This window comes from Felis catus, chromosome D2, assembly GCF_018350175.1.
Source record: "Felis catus isolate Fca126 chromosome D2, F.catus_Fca126_mat1.0, whole genome shotgun sequence".
In the NCBI taxonomy this organism is placed as follows: domain Eukaryota; kingdom Metazoa; phylum Chordata; class Mammalia; order Carnivora; family Felidae; genus Felis; species Felis catus.
The window spans coordinates 65,959,847-65,974,928 of NC_058378.1; the positions used below are offsets into that span (position 1 = coordinate 65,959,847).

The 15,082-nt window shown below is 35.6% G+C and overlaps 1 long non-coding RNA gene across 1 annotated transcript; it reads left to right on the plus strand.

Moving 5' to 3' along the window:
• Positions 1–51: 51 nt before the first annotated feature.
• On the plus strand, positions 52–2,119 carry LOC123381047. The gene is made up of 2 exons (XR_006587547.1): positions 52–278; positions 1,851–2,119. It is a non-coding gene; the product is annotated as an uncharacterized LOC123381047 (long non-coding RNA).
• The last annotated feature ends 12,963 nt before the right edge of the window (positions 2,120–15,082 follow it).

Below are 15,082 nucleotides of genomic sequence, written 5' to 3' on the forward strand. Positions count from 1 at the left end.
AGAGTCTAGAAATAAAAAACTTGGAGAGAATATAAGAGAAAATCAAAATGGTGATAGGTTTGGTATTAAGTTTTAAAAATTTATCGAAAGCCTGGTTGACCAAAAAAGCAAACAAAGAAACTTTCTTTAAGCAGGGTTGCCAGGGCAAAGATTTGCTGGTAGAGGAGTCTTATATGACCAGGCCCTGACTGGAAGCTACCTGAAAAGGTCATAACCTTGACAAACTCAGATCCTGCAGGTGCTAACCCCGGGAGCTCCAGCAGTACTCTTTGAAGATGGTATGGAAAATTGTTCCTTTAATAAAGCTCTAAGCAAATAAACAGGCAGAAATTCAACCAATAATGTTAAGACTCTTATCTGTCAGGTGTCTTTTAGTATCATTTATGAGTAGATCCTTACCTTTATTAGGTTTTGCTTTATGACCTGTATATGTTTAGATGTGTCCCTGAATTCTTTATGGATATTGAGTTGGCCCTATTAATATCCCTCCTACAAAAATAAAAATAAAAGACAAAATGCCTCACTGATTCTGTATCAGGCAGTATAGTTCTGTTTTGATACTAGATAAATAAAGATAAGAAAAATACAACTCTTTTCTATTTGTATATGCAGTCTCAGATTTGCCTCTGAGAATAAGGGGATGAAATGCAAGTAAGTTGTGATTTGTTACTAACATCTGGGTCATGGATACTTTACTGGTAGCCTGTCTGAGGACATTGAAGGAGACCCTCTCAATATTTCTGTAGTGCCTGACTGTCACATGCACAGAGTAGTTCTTTTTGGAAGATTTCTCTTTGTAGGAGGATAAAGCATAAATATATCAATTAGATATTACAATTGATATTAGATTGATCAATTAGATATTACAATAATTAGATATTATCAATTAGATATTACAAGAGAAACTTATCACACTTGTAGAATAATACTAAATAGAGCTCAAGATAATTCATGTTTGATATTTGTTGAACTGAATGAATCTTTGGGAGGCATTAAAATAAATAGAATGCTAGTTCTTGAGGTACCAACCTTCCACATTTACAAGAAACACAAATCCATAAGAGATGCTAAGTGAATTTGGAAGAAGCCTGCAAAAACATGGAGAAAATAAATGCATGCATGTTGTGGGAAGAGAGGAGATAAAAGTTGCTTTTTTCAGCCAAATATTTACCATTCTATAAATTACTATTTATTAATTGTGCATTTGATAAGTGAGCATCTCAGACTGAGGTGACCAAGGGTGAATGTGGGGGGGGGGGGGGAGATGGGTGACAGACTCATAATTTCAGAACTCAAAACTAGTCTGCAATGGGCACCTCTTTTGAATTCACAACCACAATTTTTGACAAGTTGAAGAGTTTTGAAAATATTCTGCCAGCATTAATGATCATGACATCTCTCTGGGCAGCCAGGAAGCTATTTGTTTTAATCTCTCCACTTAAAATTATGGCTTTTACCTTCAGTTTGCTATATTGGCCCTCTCCATGGCTTCACACATTTCGTTAGCTCTTTTTATAAATGGTTTATTTTAAACAAATCAAACCACCAATCAAACAAGAAGACCAACTCCTATTTTAGTTTTTGCTGACTGCTAAGGGCCAAGGCCAGTAATTCAGTATGTTTTGCTCTACTACCCATTTAAAACATCCAAGTAACTTTGGCTGGTAAATCTTCTGTTTACTCTTCTGCAGGCTTTTAAAATTTCTTCATCAAAATTTTCTGCCTAACTTCTCCCCCCAGAGAATAGGATTCTGCAGTCCTATCTTGATTTAAGGAACCACAGAATTATTAATCCTTTACATAGTCTCCAAAAAGAGTCTAATACTTGTGCTTCTAATTCTCCTATTCAGATAGGCAAAGCCATTCTGAGAAGATGAGGACTCTGCCATCTACTGTTCTCCTTGTGTCCTTTCCAAGGGCATTCAAAGAGAGTTGGGACTCTGGAAGTAGAGAAAGAAGACAAGAAGGCACTTTGGTGCAGATTTGTATTTCCTACTTTTGCTATGAGAAAAGCTTGGATATGTGTGAGTAGGACAGAGGAACCTAGCTTGGTGAGCCTAAAGCTTGTGTGATTTGGGTACCCCTATTTTAAGCATTATAAATAAACTTAGGAGCACAAGTTTCAGTTTCATTAGTTCCCGGTAAGACTGTTTTGTCCACTAGTGCAGTTATGCAAAGCTATAAACCCTCAGGGCCTTGTGAATGAAACTGACAGAGCATTTAGACTTCAAGAGAGGAGATCGTGAGCATTTGGGGAAGAAATGGTGAAGGAAGGGATTCATGTAGGAGGTGAGACATGGTTCAGTTCACCCACCCTACCTGGACCTAGCCTGATGCTCTCCCTTCTTCACAACATTTCCTCTTGGGCCTATGGAGTCTTGAAATTGGTAGTTCAATTTGAGCCATGATGTTCTATGCTGTTGAAATTCATGTTCAAGTCAGACTATTTAGAGAAGATGTGAACATAAGTTATTTCTGGTTCTGCTTCCTTTCTACTTTAGTCCGTATGAGAAACTTCATCAACTTAATCTACCACAATGAAGACGCAGTCCTGCTTGTTTTCCCAGCTTCTATGTATTCTTCTAAGGGCATCATTACAATAAATGTACTTTTTTCCTCCCAGTATTCCTGAGGCACCATAGGTGAAAAACAATCTTCTTTCACTCAAAAGGAGTCATAGCGTTAGTTCATTCCAATGACACCTACAACCATTAGATTCTATTAACTAGTTCCATTTATTCATAACTTTGAATATGGCTTCCAAACTATCCTGATAAATAATTTCTACATGATACCAGGGAACTCTTCGTTCTGGTAATTCAGAAGTAAACTTGACTTGACTTTACGTATTAGAAAAATCTCTGTAAGGACAAAATATAATCTGAAGACCCCCTAATTTACTAAGTTGTTATATTTAAGCACTGATATAAGCACTATTTAATAGTGTGCTGGCTGCAGGGAAAGACCTGTAAACAAAATGTGCATTACTGCTTAGAGAATTTATATTTTGAATGAGTATATATCTCAAAATATACATCTATACCTATATGTGTACATCTGTTTATACACATATACACACTGAGAAGCCAGGAAAAGCTGAAGGAGAAAATGGGAAGAATGACCTGGAAAAAAAGTCATTAGTAGATTATTACTTGGGGATGTATTTAGAGATGTTTCTAAACAAACATGATTACAAAATACAGAACCCATTGGAAAGCACTTGTAAGACTCTTAAAACCTACTTTTGGATAAAGAAATTTACCAAACTAGCTTTCACTTGGAAATTTTTTAAGTATTTCAATTTTTAAAAAAATTGATTAAAAAAAATTTGATTTGAATCAAAAATATTTAAAAAATGGTGCCTGGATACCTCAGTCAGTTCAGCCTCCAATTCTTGATTTCTGGTCAGGTGATGATCTCACTGTTCATGAGATTAAGCCCCACATCAGGCTCTGTGTGAACAGTACAAAGACTGTCCGGGGTTCTCTTTCTCCCTCTCTCTCTACTGCTCCCCCATTTATGTGTGTGCACGCTTGCTCTCTCTCAAAATAGCATTTAAAGAATATTTTAAAAAATTAAATAAAACATTGACCAACTTCTCCCACTCTTCCCTTGCTCCACCTCTGGCAGCAGTGAATCTGTACTCTATTTCTATGAACTTGTTATGTATATACATTTATACATACAGATAGATAGAGCTAAAGATATATCTTATTTTACTTACACATATTTTTATTTATATACCTAAATGTTGGGTTTTTTGTACATTTCACACATTAGAGTGGTCATATGGTATTTGTCTTTCTCTGACTTCTTTCATTTAGCATAATGCTCTCAAAGGCCATCCATGAATTAATTGTTTTTTATGGCTGAATATATTCATACACACACACACACACACACACACACACACACACACATATATGGCACAATTTTTAATCACTGATGGACATTGAAGGTTGTTTCCATGTCTTGGCTATTGTAAAAAATGCTAAAATGAATATGGGACATTTGTATATTTTTGAATTGATATTATTGCTTTCGTTGGATAAATACCCATAGTGAAATTGCTAGGTCATATGGTTCTTCGCTTTTTAATTAAAATTTTTTTTCTTAATGTTTATTTTTGAGAGAAACAGAGTGCAAGTGAGGGAGGGACAGGGGGAGAGGGAGACACAGAATCTGAAGCAGGCTCCAGGCTCTGAGCAGCCAGCATAGAGCCTGATTTGGGGCTCCAACCCACAAACTGTGAGATCATGACCTGAGCCAAAGTCGAACGCTCAACCGACTGAGCCACCCAGGCGCCCTGTTGTTTTTTAATCTTTTAAGGTAACTCCATACTGTTTTCCAGAGTGGCTGCACCAATTCACATTCTCACCAGTAGTGAGTTTCTCTTTGCCACATCTCACTAACAAGTGTTAGTGTTTTTGATTATAGCCATTCTAACAAATGCGGTTTCGATTGCATTTTCCTGATGATGAATGATATAGAACATCTCTTTGTGTACCTGGTTGTCATCTGTATGTCCTCTTTCCCCCATATGTATTTTTTGAAAAAAGTGTTTATTCAGATATTCTGCTTATATTTTAACCAGATTGTTGATGTCTTTACTTTTTTTCTACTGAGTTGTAGACTTTGGATATTAGCTCCTTATCAGATACATGATTTGCAAACGTTTTCTCCCATTCAGTAGGTTGACTTTTCATTTTGTTGATACTTTCTTTGGCTTTGAAAAATATTTTTAGTTGGATGTAAGTCCCACTGTTTTTGTTTTGTTTTATTCTTGTTTATTTGTAGTCAGATTCAAAAAATCACCAAGACCAATGTTAAGAAACTTGCTCCCTACTTTTGTGTAGGGATTTTTTATGGTTTCAGGTCTTATGTTCAAGTCTTTAATTAATTTTGAGTTAATTTGTGTGTATGGTGTAAGACAGTGGTCTAACTTCAGTCTTTAGTGTGGGACTGCCCAGCCTTCCCAATACTACTTATTGAAGAAATGGCTCTTTCCCCATATTATACTCTTGGCTCCTTTGTCATGAGTTAATAGACCATATGTATGTAGGTTTATTTCAGGGCTTTCTATCCTGTCCCATTGATCTATGTATATGTTTTTTATGCCAATGCCACACTATCTTCATTACTATAGCTCTGTAATACAGTTTGAAATCAGGGAGTGTGTTTTCCCCAACTTTGTTCTTTTTCAAGATTGCTTTGGATGCTCAGGGTTTATCTGGTTTCATACAAACTTTAGGATCATTTGTTCTATATTTGCGGAAAATGACATTGGAATTTTGATAGGGATTGCATTGAGTCTACTTTCTCCTTTGGGTAGTATGGGTATCTTAATAAATCTTCCAGTCCATCAACACAGAATATCTTTTTTTTTATTATTTAAACAATTTTTTTCAACGTTTATTTATTTTTGGGACAGAGAGAGACAGAGCATGAACAGGGGAGGGGCAGAGAGAGAGGGAGACACAGAATCGGAAACAGGCTCCAGGCTCTGAGCCATCAGCCCAGAGCCCGACGCAGGGCTTGAACTCCCAGACGGCGAGATCGTGACCTGGCTGAAGTTGGACGCTTAACCGACTGCGCCACCCAGGCGCCCCAACACAGAATATCTTAAATTGATTATGTGTATTCTGCACGTATATTTGAAGTTTACCTTGAAGCAAGTAGGTGATAATAGTTCTAATCATTCTTAAAAAGTATCTATAGACCACTGAATTTGAGCCATTTCCATTTGGTCATTTCTAATGCCTAGTCAAATGTTATAATTAGTCTATTTCCAACAATATTCACAGTCATTTACCCAACAAAAATGTATAGCATAGCCACTATGCACCCGAGCATTACAGTAACATAGCTACTATGTATCAAATACTGGTCTAGCTACCGGAGATGCACGATAGAAAATTTCTACTCTCAGAGTTTACAACTTGGTTGGAATGACACACTTGCCTGTGTGAATGTGTCTAAATCTAACTGCTATAAAGAGAATAAGGGCTATGAAGGCTCTATGACATTAAGCAAGTCATACTTATAATGTCTTATAATCCATCTCTCAAAGTACCTCCAAAAATGCATTTAATGCTTTTAAATGTATAACATTGGTTTAGAATTCCTGCTGTTGACCCCCTTGATCTACAGGATGAGGAAAAATCTGGTTCTCTTTTGGCTTTGGAGACTGTGCTGTGTGTATCTGTGCTGTGTGTGGTCTACCTGTCTGCCTTCTTGTTACTAGTTTCAGAAACCTGTCTGAGCATCCAGATTTCAATAACTGATAGTCATAGAGGGAGGCAGAAGTGGGGAGAGAATATATGGGTGTCTTCAGGAAAGCAACAGCTGTCTTACAATGTGGAGCAAAGTCAAACTGCTTGCCTGGTTCACTTGCCTCAAATGCTCTCCAACCAGGCTTTTATTGAAGCCCTTGTTACATAAATAAAAGGGATAACAGTGAATATTTTTAATGGATTAAATATAAATTTCAAGCCACCTGCCTGAGAATTGATCAACTCTATAGAGAACGCTAAAATGAATGTCTCCAGGCATATTGCAGCTCAGGGAGAGCCCAGTAAAAGGGAAGAAGTTTGGTACTGATTTGTACTACTGCAGCCTTTTCACATTAGTTCTTAATCATCGTCATTGTCACTTTTGCCTCCTATATTCCTCCTTTAGTTGTTCATTTTTTCCTTTGGTGTATTCTGTCACCACTTACTCCTACACTTGCCTCCCAGTGGCAAACAACCTCACCTCTTAATTTTTTTTTGTTACACCTTAGAATTAAGTGGTTTTCTTAGTGCAATTAAGATAAATGCTTAACAACTAAATAGAACAAAGAAATATTGTAACAGGAAGACTTACTAACATTTAGCTCCTTTCTATGGTTGAATGAATTCCCAGGAGGAATTGTAGGAGGCCAGTCACCTGAAATTTAGAAATTCAACTGGCCATACTCCTCTATGATGGGCTTCTAGGAATTCACCAATTTCAATTAAACAACAAGGAAGAGAATAATCCTTTTTTTTTAAGCCAAAACTTTGTTATCCTTCTCCATTTCTCTCTGTGATGAAATTAACTTCTGTTGAAATCAGCTATATCTATAGTCCACAAACATCACTGCTGTTCCGTGGCCAAATTTATCAGAAATTAGAACAAAGCAGGAGAAAGGGAGACAAGGTAACCTCTGAAAAGAAAAACCAAAACTGGTCTGTTCGGGTAAAAGCAGAATTCATTGCGGGAGAATAAGCAGTCTTGTCTTCTAGGTCTACCTCTTATTCTGTGAACAAAAGAAAAATTGTCTAAAATGGGGCAGATCTTGGTAACATTTCATGATGAATGGCCTGTCGATTTATCATACCCTAAAATGTCTGAGCATCTTTTCAGTTTGCCAAAAATCAAAGCTTCCCTCTCCAGATAAACTGCCCATTATAAATTTAAGGAAACTCTTCTGATGTTGGTTTGTTTGTTTGCTTGTGTTTTTATTTATATACCAGCCTTATAGAGTATTACAGAACACTTGCTTAACCTAAAAAGTGTGAAACATACACATCGCTACATTGGGATGGGACTCTAAGGCCCGAGGACCAGTGTTAAGGCCTCCTTCACTGACACTATCAGAAAGGTAAGCTCTAACATTTCCACATACACTGTTCTTTTACAAACCAGTATACTGTCTACTGAATACTTACAGTTGATGAAGCACTTTGATCAATATCTCCATTAAAATCTTTAATTTTGGTATTAATATTAATTGCATTTTACTAATGAAGAAACTGTAGCCCAGAAAGGAGATATACATGTGCTTCTTTTCATAAAGCTGGTAAGTGGCAGACTCTAACTCAAACTAGATTTGTTGATTACAAACCCCCATACTTTTCAATGTGCTACCTTGCTCTTGAGAAGCTTTTTTATTGGGCTTCAGCCTCTAATAAACTCTAGATGATGAATTTTATTTGGTAACTAAACACCCCCTGAGTACTGGTCTATACCCTGTCTCCATCTATGCCAGGCCAATGACCACACACAGACAACACACAATTCTGTCTTCTTTTAAGCAAGGTTTGATTCACAAAGTCTTTGTGCAAATTCTCCTGTACTTAATGCTTTCCTTCACCTGCTCAGTCAAGATTCTTATCCATTCTGCTTACTCACTTTGTAAGGCCCTCTGACCCTGCTTTTATCTACTACTCTTTCAGCTCAGGGCCCCCAAGGATATGCATATGCTCTGAGAAAGTAGGATATGGGAATAAAAACAACTTGTTATTTGGTAGGTATAAAGCAAAGAGAAAATAAGACCTCAAAGCAGAGAGTCATCAAGACCTCAAAAGGATATCAATAAGGAATAAGTAGTGACAGATACAAATCAGTGAACAAGGGATGAATTCTATGAGTCACACGGATAACAACAGAGGAGAAGACAAGTGCTTCTGAAAAGACTTGAGTTTCTCTGCATGCACTCCACATTCTACTCTGATGGACCCAATCCTCTTTGTCACCTCTAAAGCCTTTGTCAGTAGGATCTATGTGTCTAGTTTGCTTGGTATCTCTTAAGCAACATACTGCTTTATGTCTTATGGGGCACATTTCTTGAATTGCAGGTCCCTGTAACAAAGTTCAGCTTAGATAAAAAATTTCCAAAAAAAACCGTCCATTGTTTAAAATGTTTATTTAGTTCTCATCATTTTAGAAGAGCTGCTTTTCTATTAATATAAACATATAAACAACGGTCTCTAGCCCCAGCCAACAGACCCAGATCCTAGATGAGATCAGAGGTCAGGACAGAGCAAGCCAGTGAGTACCACCTTTATGTACTCCAGAAGGAGGCAAGATGAAGAGTGTTTGGGATTGATTTAATTATTGACTCTGTTCTAGTTGTAAAGGTAATAATAGAGTCATACATCTTAATAACAGTATATAATTTTATTTTTGAGTAGTACTATAATATGAACATTAGCACATTTCTTCAGTCACTTCTCATATCCGTGCCATCAAGCATGTACTGAGGCCTTTATTTTTTTTCACATAATAATTACGATCCTTAGGGGACTTCAATATCTTAAAATGACTTTGATGCACTAAGCCTGATGCCCAAGCCCCAACCATGGCTTCAGACGGGTGTGAGTGCCTTGCTGACTGTCATAGTTTGTGGTATTCTGTGAGTCATGCATCTGATTTTTATTTTTACCACCATGATGAGCAAGGCCTAGGAATAAAATGAAATGGATATAACTCATAAATCAAGAGGAGATGCAAATAAAAAATAAGGCAAACTGTCCAATAGAGTCATCAGCTTATAGGGGAGAGGCAGAGAGCAGAAGCTTGAATACAAATTCAGTGAGATGGAAATTGGCCTGACCAAGCAGAGTCCAGGTCAAAGCAAGGATGACAGGCAGAGCTTGGAGGAATTCACAAAGTTAATCAACACTATATTAGAAAATGTTTGTATTAGGAAAATTATATTAGATCTTTAAAATACAACATACAATGGGTAAGAGATGGCTAGTTTCCCAGTGTTGAGAGTGAATCACTGATGGATTTTGACGGATACAGATATCTTTTTTGGGAAGTGAGAATTTTTTTAATAATTAGAAAAAATAGAAAGCATTAATAGAACATCAAACGCATTACTTCCTGGATAGAACATTAAAAGTCATAATAAGCCACGTTGAGGTGATAAATGGATATATCAACAATTATGAAGGCAGTCCTAAAATACTTTTTGAATTTGGGAAATGTGATTATAAATATGGATGAAGCATTCTTCTTGATAATAATACTAATAAGGTACTAGATGGAAACAAAAGGGGGAAAGAGGTAAACTTTCTATTCCTTTTAATCAAAAACTTACTTGGTTGGAAATAGGTTATTAATTGACCTGAATAGCAAAACCTTGGCTTTCATGGTGCAATGGAAGAGCACATGGTGCAATGGAAAATCAGAAAGGCAGTGATCAAGTTTAGGCTCAAATGTAGTTGAAATTACACTGCTGAAGTGATTTTACCATTATAAATTTCAGTTTAAGTGTCAAAAAAAATGAATTAAGAATATCCCTTCACTAGATTTTCATGAAGAGAGTGTAAAATGGCACATATAAATCAGAGCAGGCACTAACACAACCAAATTTTTTGTTACTTTGGGTTTGAAATCAGCCCTTTCTGCAAGATCAGTATTTGTTTCTTTACCAAGTAAATTTCTTCTTGACCAAGACTAAGTTGAATAAGCATCTCCATCTGATTCAGCTGTCTTATAAATCATAAAACTGAAAAGATTCAGCGTTGTGTCCTATCTAGCCTAATATTTTTAGACCTGTCAATACCACACAAGAAATAATCATCAGAGTGCCTGGGTGGCTCAGTGGTTAAGTGTTTGCCTTTGGCTCAGGTCATGATCTCGTGGTACATGAGTTTGAGCCCCAGATTGAGCTCTCTGCTGTCAGTGCAGAGCTCACTTCAGATCTGTCTCCCTCTCTCTCTGCCTTTCCCCCATTCATGCTCCCTTGCTTTCTCTCAAAACTAAATAAATATTTTTTTAAAAAAAGAAATAAGCATTAGATTGGGGAGGGAGGGAACAGAGGGATAGTCCAAACTTGTGATACTTATTGATAAGTATTACTATTTGACAATTGTCTTATTATTTTGTTGTATTTATGGCAAAAAACACTATTCCGTGTATATGGTAGAATATTCTGTAATGCCAATATCCTTGTACAGGTTTCATTTGAGATAATACTAATTTCACTTCCTAATCTAACATACAAACACCAATTTGTGAAGACCTGAGTGTTACACAGCTCCCAGTTCCCTGGCTGCTAATTCTTGTAAGAATCCATTCTTTCAAGTGGCAAGTCTTGAGATCTGTGACCACTATGCCTTAGATAAATTGCTTGAACTTCTTTCTCAAACATTAACCTTGGCATAACCAGCCCTTGAGGGTTATGCATCTCCCATAATTCTCAGCTTGGGCATCATTGTTCTCTAGTCCTAAACATAGAACCATTAATAGTCACCATTGGAGCCAAAGTATGGGGGCTGACAAAGGTGTAATCTAATGAATTCCTTTTTATCTTTCAGTTATAGTTAGAGAATTTGTTTTGGTTTCTTTGTCAAATGTTTAGGTGTAGGATATTCCCCAGGGTCAGCATTCTCAATTTGTGCTAACACAAAGTATGGAAGAAAGCCCATTGTTTCCACAAACTAATCAGACTAATGGCAATGCTTGGAGTCTGTATTACACTACCTTCATTTATTATGTTTTAAAAATTCTTCATCAGTAAAATCATTTGATTTAAATAATTTCTGTTGTGACCTCACCCTGAAATGTTCTATAATTCTAGTATCTTAAGCGTTAAGCATCTACTGTGTGCTTGGTTCCATGGGTTTTTATAGGCTATAAGTACCTCTCATTAGGGATCCCTTTGGTAACATTCCATTTCTCCTTTTGACCTCCTTTGGTAAAGAGGTCAAAGCACAGTCAGGAAGAAAGAAAGGGATAAGTAAGTCATTGTGTGGATTTGAATGTTCCTTATCACCCCCTTGCCCTGAGAATAAGTTCAGAGAGTTCTTCACTTGTGCTGAGCTGCCTGTTAGGATTGGTTAAATTAATTATGACTTAAAATAAAGCTGCATCCTCGTTCAAAAGTAAAAAATATCTTTGCTTATCCATGGTGTGGGTCTCTGCAATATTCCTTCCTTCCTGAAATATGTAGGCACATCTCTGGGTGTTATTTTAAAGCTAAACTTTTTAAATTTTTTTTCTTGGTATTTTATTTTGCTCTGACATACTCTTCTGCTTAGACATGAGACCGGCCCACAGACATGGAGTTAACGTACCAATGTGCATAGTCATGAAGCTGGGAATGTATTTTTGCTTCAGGGAAAAAAAAACAGTTGACATTAAAAATGCATTTTAATTCAAGAGTACATGAGGTCAGTGTGAATTTACAGACAGGGAAATCTGTGAGAGAAGATAAGGTATCAAGGCATATGCTAGAATTAAGCCCTCCTTTTATCTTCTAATGTTTAGTGTAGAGATTATAACTTCTTGAGAGCAAGTGGGAGATGACCAACAAACTTGTTCTGAGTTCAAACTCCCAACTCTCTATTTGACTTCATGAATCATTTAATTGGAGTCCACTGGAGATTTTATTCTTCATAAGAGGAGGCATAAGGCCCCTCACAGAGTGGAATATGGAAAAATACCAAGAGGAGGAAGGGGTCCAAATTTGTTCACCTTGAAGCTGTAAACATACCTCATTTTTACTTTGTTGATCAATCCTTAATGTGGTAAAATAGTAGTATAGTAGTCCTTTTGGGTTAAACTTTCCTTTCTCTCAGCCTATGGACTTTGAATAGTATATAGTGTTGATCTTACTCATGAAATAGTTCTTATATAGTCAATTGTTCTTTATGCTGGATATTTGCTAGAATCACTTGGAAAGCTTCTGTCTCTAAATGTGTGTGCGAGAGAATACTGCATTTCATTTATTTTTGTTCTAGTCATAATGCTTTTGCTTTCTCTGGGATTAATTTTCTCTTCCTCATTTTCTAAGATAGAATGTTCTCTCAAATGCTACCTTTTTTCAAAAAATAGGCATTTATAGTTACCAGTTTTCCTCTAAGCACTGATGTCAAAACATCTCAAAACTTTTAGTATATTGTATCTTCATTTTCCTTGAAAATGAAGTATAAATAAATCTTGAAGTATTTTAAAATTTCCTTTTAATTTCTTCCTTGACCCACTGGTTATGTGAAGTGTATGTAATTTCCACAGATTTGTGGCTATTCCAAATGTAGTTATTGATTTCTAACTTGATTGTGGTCAGAAAATCTATACTGTATGAATTCAATATTTTAAATTTATTGACATTTGTTTTATGGCTTAGCATATTCTCTATTCTGAATAATGTTTTATGTACCATTCAGAAAAATAGTCATTCTGCTATGATTGGATGGTTTCTCTATAGATTTGTTTGGTATTAATGGTTTACAGTGAAGTTCAAGTCTCCTTATTTCTTCTTGTTTTTCTTATGATTAGATATTTTGCCAATTACAGGAAGTAGGTATTGATATCTCTAACCATTATTGCTAAATTTTCATTTCTTAATTAAAGTCAGTAAGTGTTTGCTTTGTGTATTTTAAGGCTCTTTTATGTATATACCTGTTTATATTTGCTGTCTAACTGATAGATGGTCTCTCTTTTATCATTATAAAATGTTTTCCTTGTTTCTAGAAACTTTTTTGCCTTACAGTATATTTTGACATTATTTAAAAAAAATTTTTTTAACATTCGTTTTTTTTGATAGAGACAAAGCGTGAGTGGGGGAGGGGGGCAGAGAGAGAGGGAGACACAGAATCCCAAGCAAGCTCCAGGCTCTGAACTGACAGCACAGAGCCCAACGTGGGGCTCGAACTCAGGGACTGTGAGATCATGACCTGAGCCGAAGTCAGACACTTTACTGACTGAGACACCCAGGCGCCCTTACTTTGACATTATTTTAGCTACTTCCAGGTCTTTTAAAGTTGCTGTTTACATTTCGTGTGTGTGTGTGTGTATAGATGCAAGTATATACATATATTTTTCATATATATATATACACATATATATACACACATGTATACATTTTTTTTCATTATTTAATGCATTTTTGCCTCTGTATCTAAAGTGAGTCTCTCCTATTCATCATATTTTGGAATTTAAAAAATTGATGTCTGCTTTTTGATTGGAATATTTAATCATTCAAATTAGTTATTTCTGCCATTTTGCTTTTTGTTTTCTAAGCATCTTACATCTTTTTGCCCCATTCCTTCTATGGCTTTGTTTACATTAAGTACATAGTTTCTAGTGTGCCATTTCAATCCTTTATATAGTCTTTACCACATTCATTTTAAACTAACATTTGTCTTACAAATTGCAATTATCTCTTTAAAACAATTTATTTAGAATACTACCAATTTGATTTCATTTGTATACAAAAACTTTTGTTCGTTATAACTTGATTCCTTCCCTCTTTTGTGCTATAATTGTCCCACAAATTGCAAGTCTAAAAATTATATCAATACAATATTAGGAATTTTTCTGTATTTGGCTCTATTTTAAGTAACATAGAAGAAACAAACAGATACACTCACGATGTTTCTTGTATTTACTGGCATTTACTTACTTTAACCAATGGTCTTTATTTTTCCATGTGAGAATGAATGGCTATCTAGTGTACTTTGTTTCATTCAAAAGGACTTTTTTTTCTGGATAACGTCTGCTGTGAACAAATTTATTCAGTTTTTATTTATCTGAGAATATCTCCAATTCTCACTCATTTAAAAAAAATCTTGGGTATAAAATTCCTAGTTCATAGTGATTTTCTTTCAGTCCTTTGAATATGTCTTCCCACTGCCTTTATACCTCTATGATTTCTAACAAGTCAAATGTTAATCTCATTGAAAATCTCTAGCACAGAATGAATCGATGTATGTGTATATTGTTGCTTTCAATATTCTTTTTGTCTTTTTCTTCTGACCATTTGATGATGGTATCTCTAGCTGTGATGACATTTGAGTTTTCCTGCTTGAAGTCAGTTCAGCTTCTTAGTTTTGAAGATTAATGTTTTCTTCAAAGTTGGAAGGTTTTCAGCAATTATTTCTTCAAATATTCCTTATTCCCTTTTGTCTCTTTTCTCCTTCTAATACTCCCATGATGCAAATGTTGGGATGTCTGATGGTGTTCTACAGGTCTAAGCCTGTTTGTTTCTCATCATTTTTTTCTCTTTGTTTTTCAATCTGCCATCTCAAATTTGCTCTATTTTCTAAAATCTTAGTTATTATATTTTAAAAGTCATGTTCTTTATTAAAATTTTCTATTTAGTGAAACCTCATTTTCATGCTTTAGTTCTTCAGACATGTCTTCATTTAATCCTTTGGATAGTTTAAAGTTTTTGTGTAGTAAGTCCAAATTATGAACAACCTCAGAAACAGTTACTATAAATTTGTTTTTATCCCTATAAAAAATAAATGGCATTCTGTGTTTCCTATTTCTTTATATGTCTTGTATTGTAACTTTTTGTTGAAAATGCAACTAAGTTGTTATT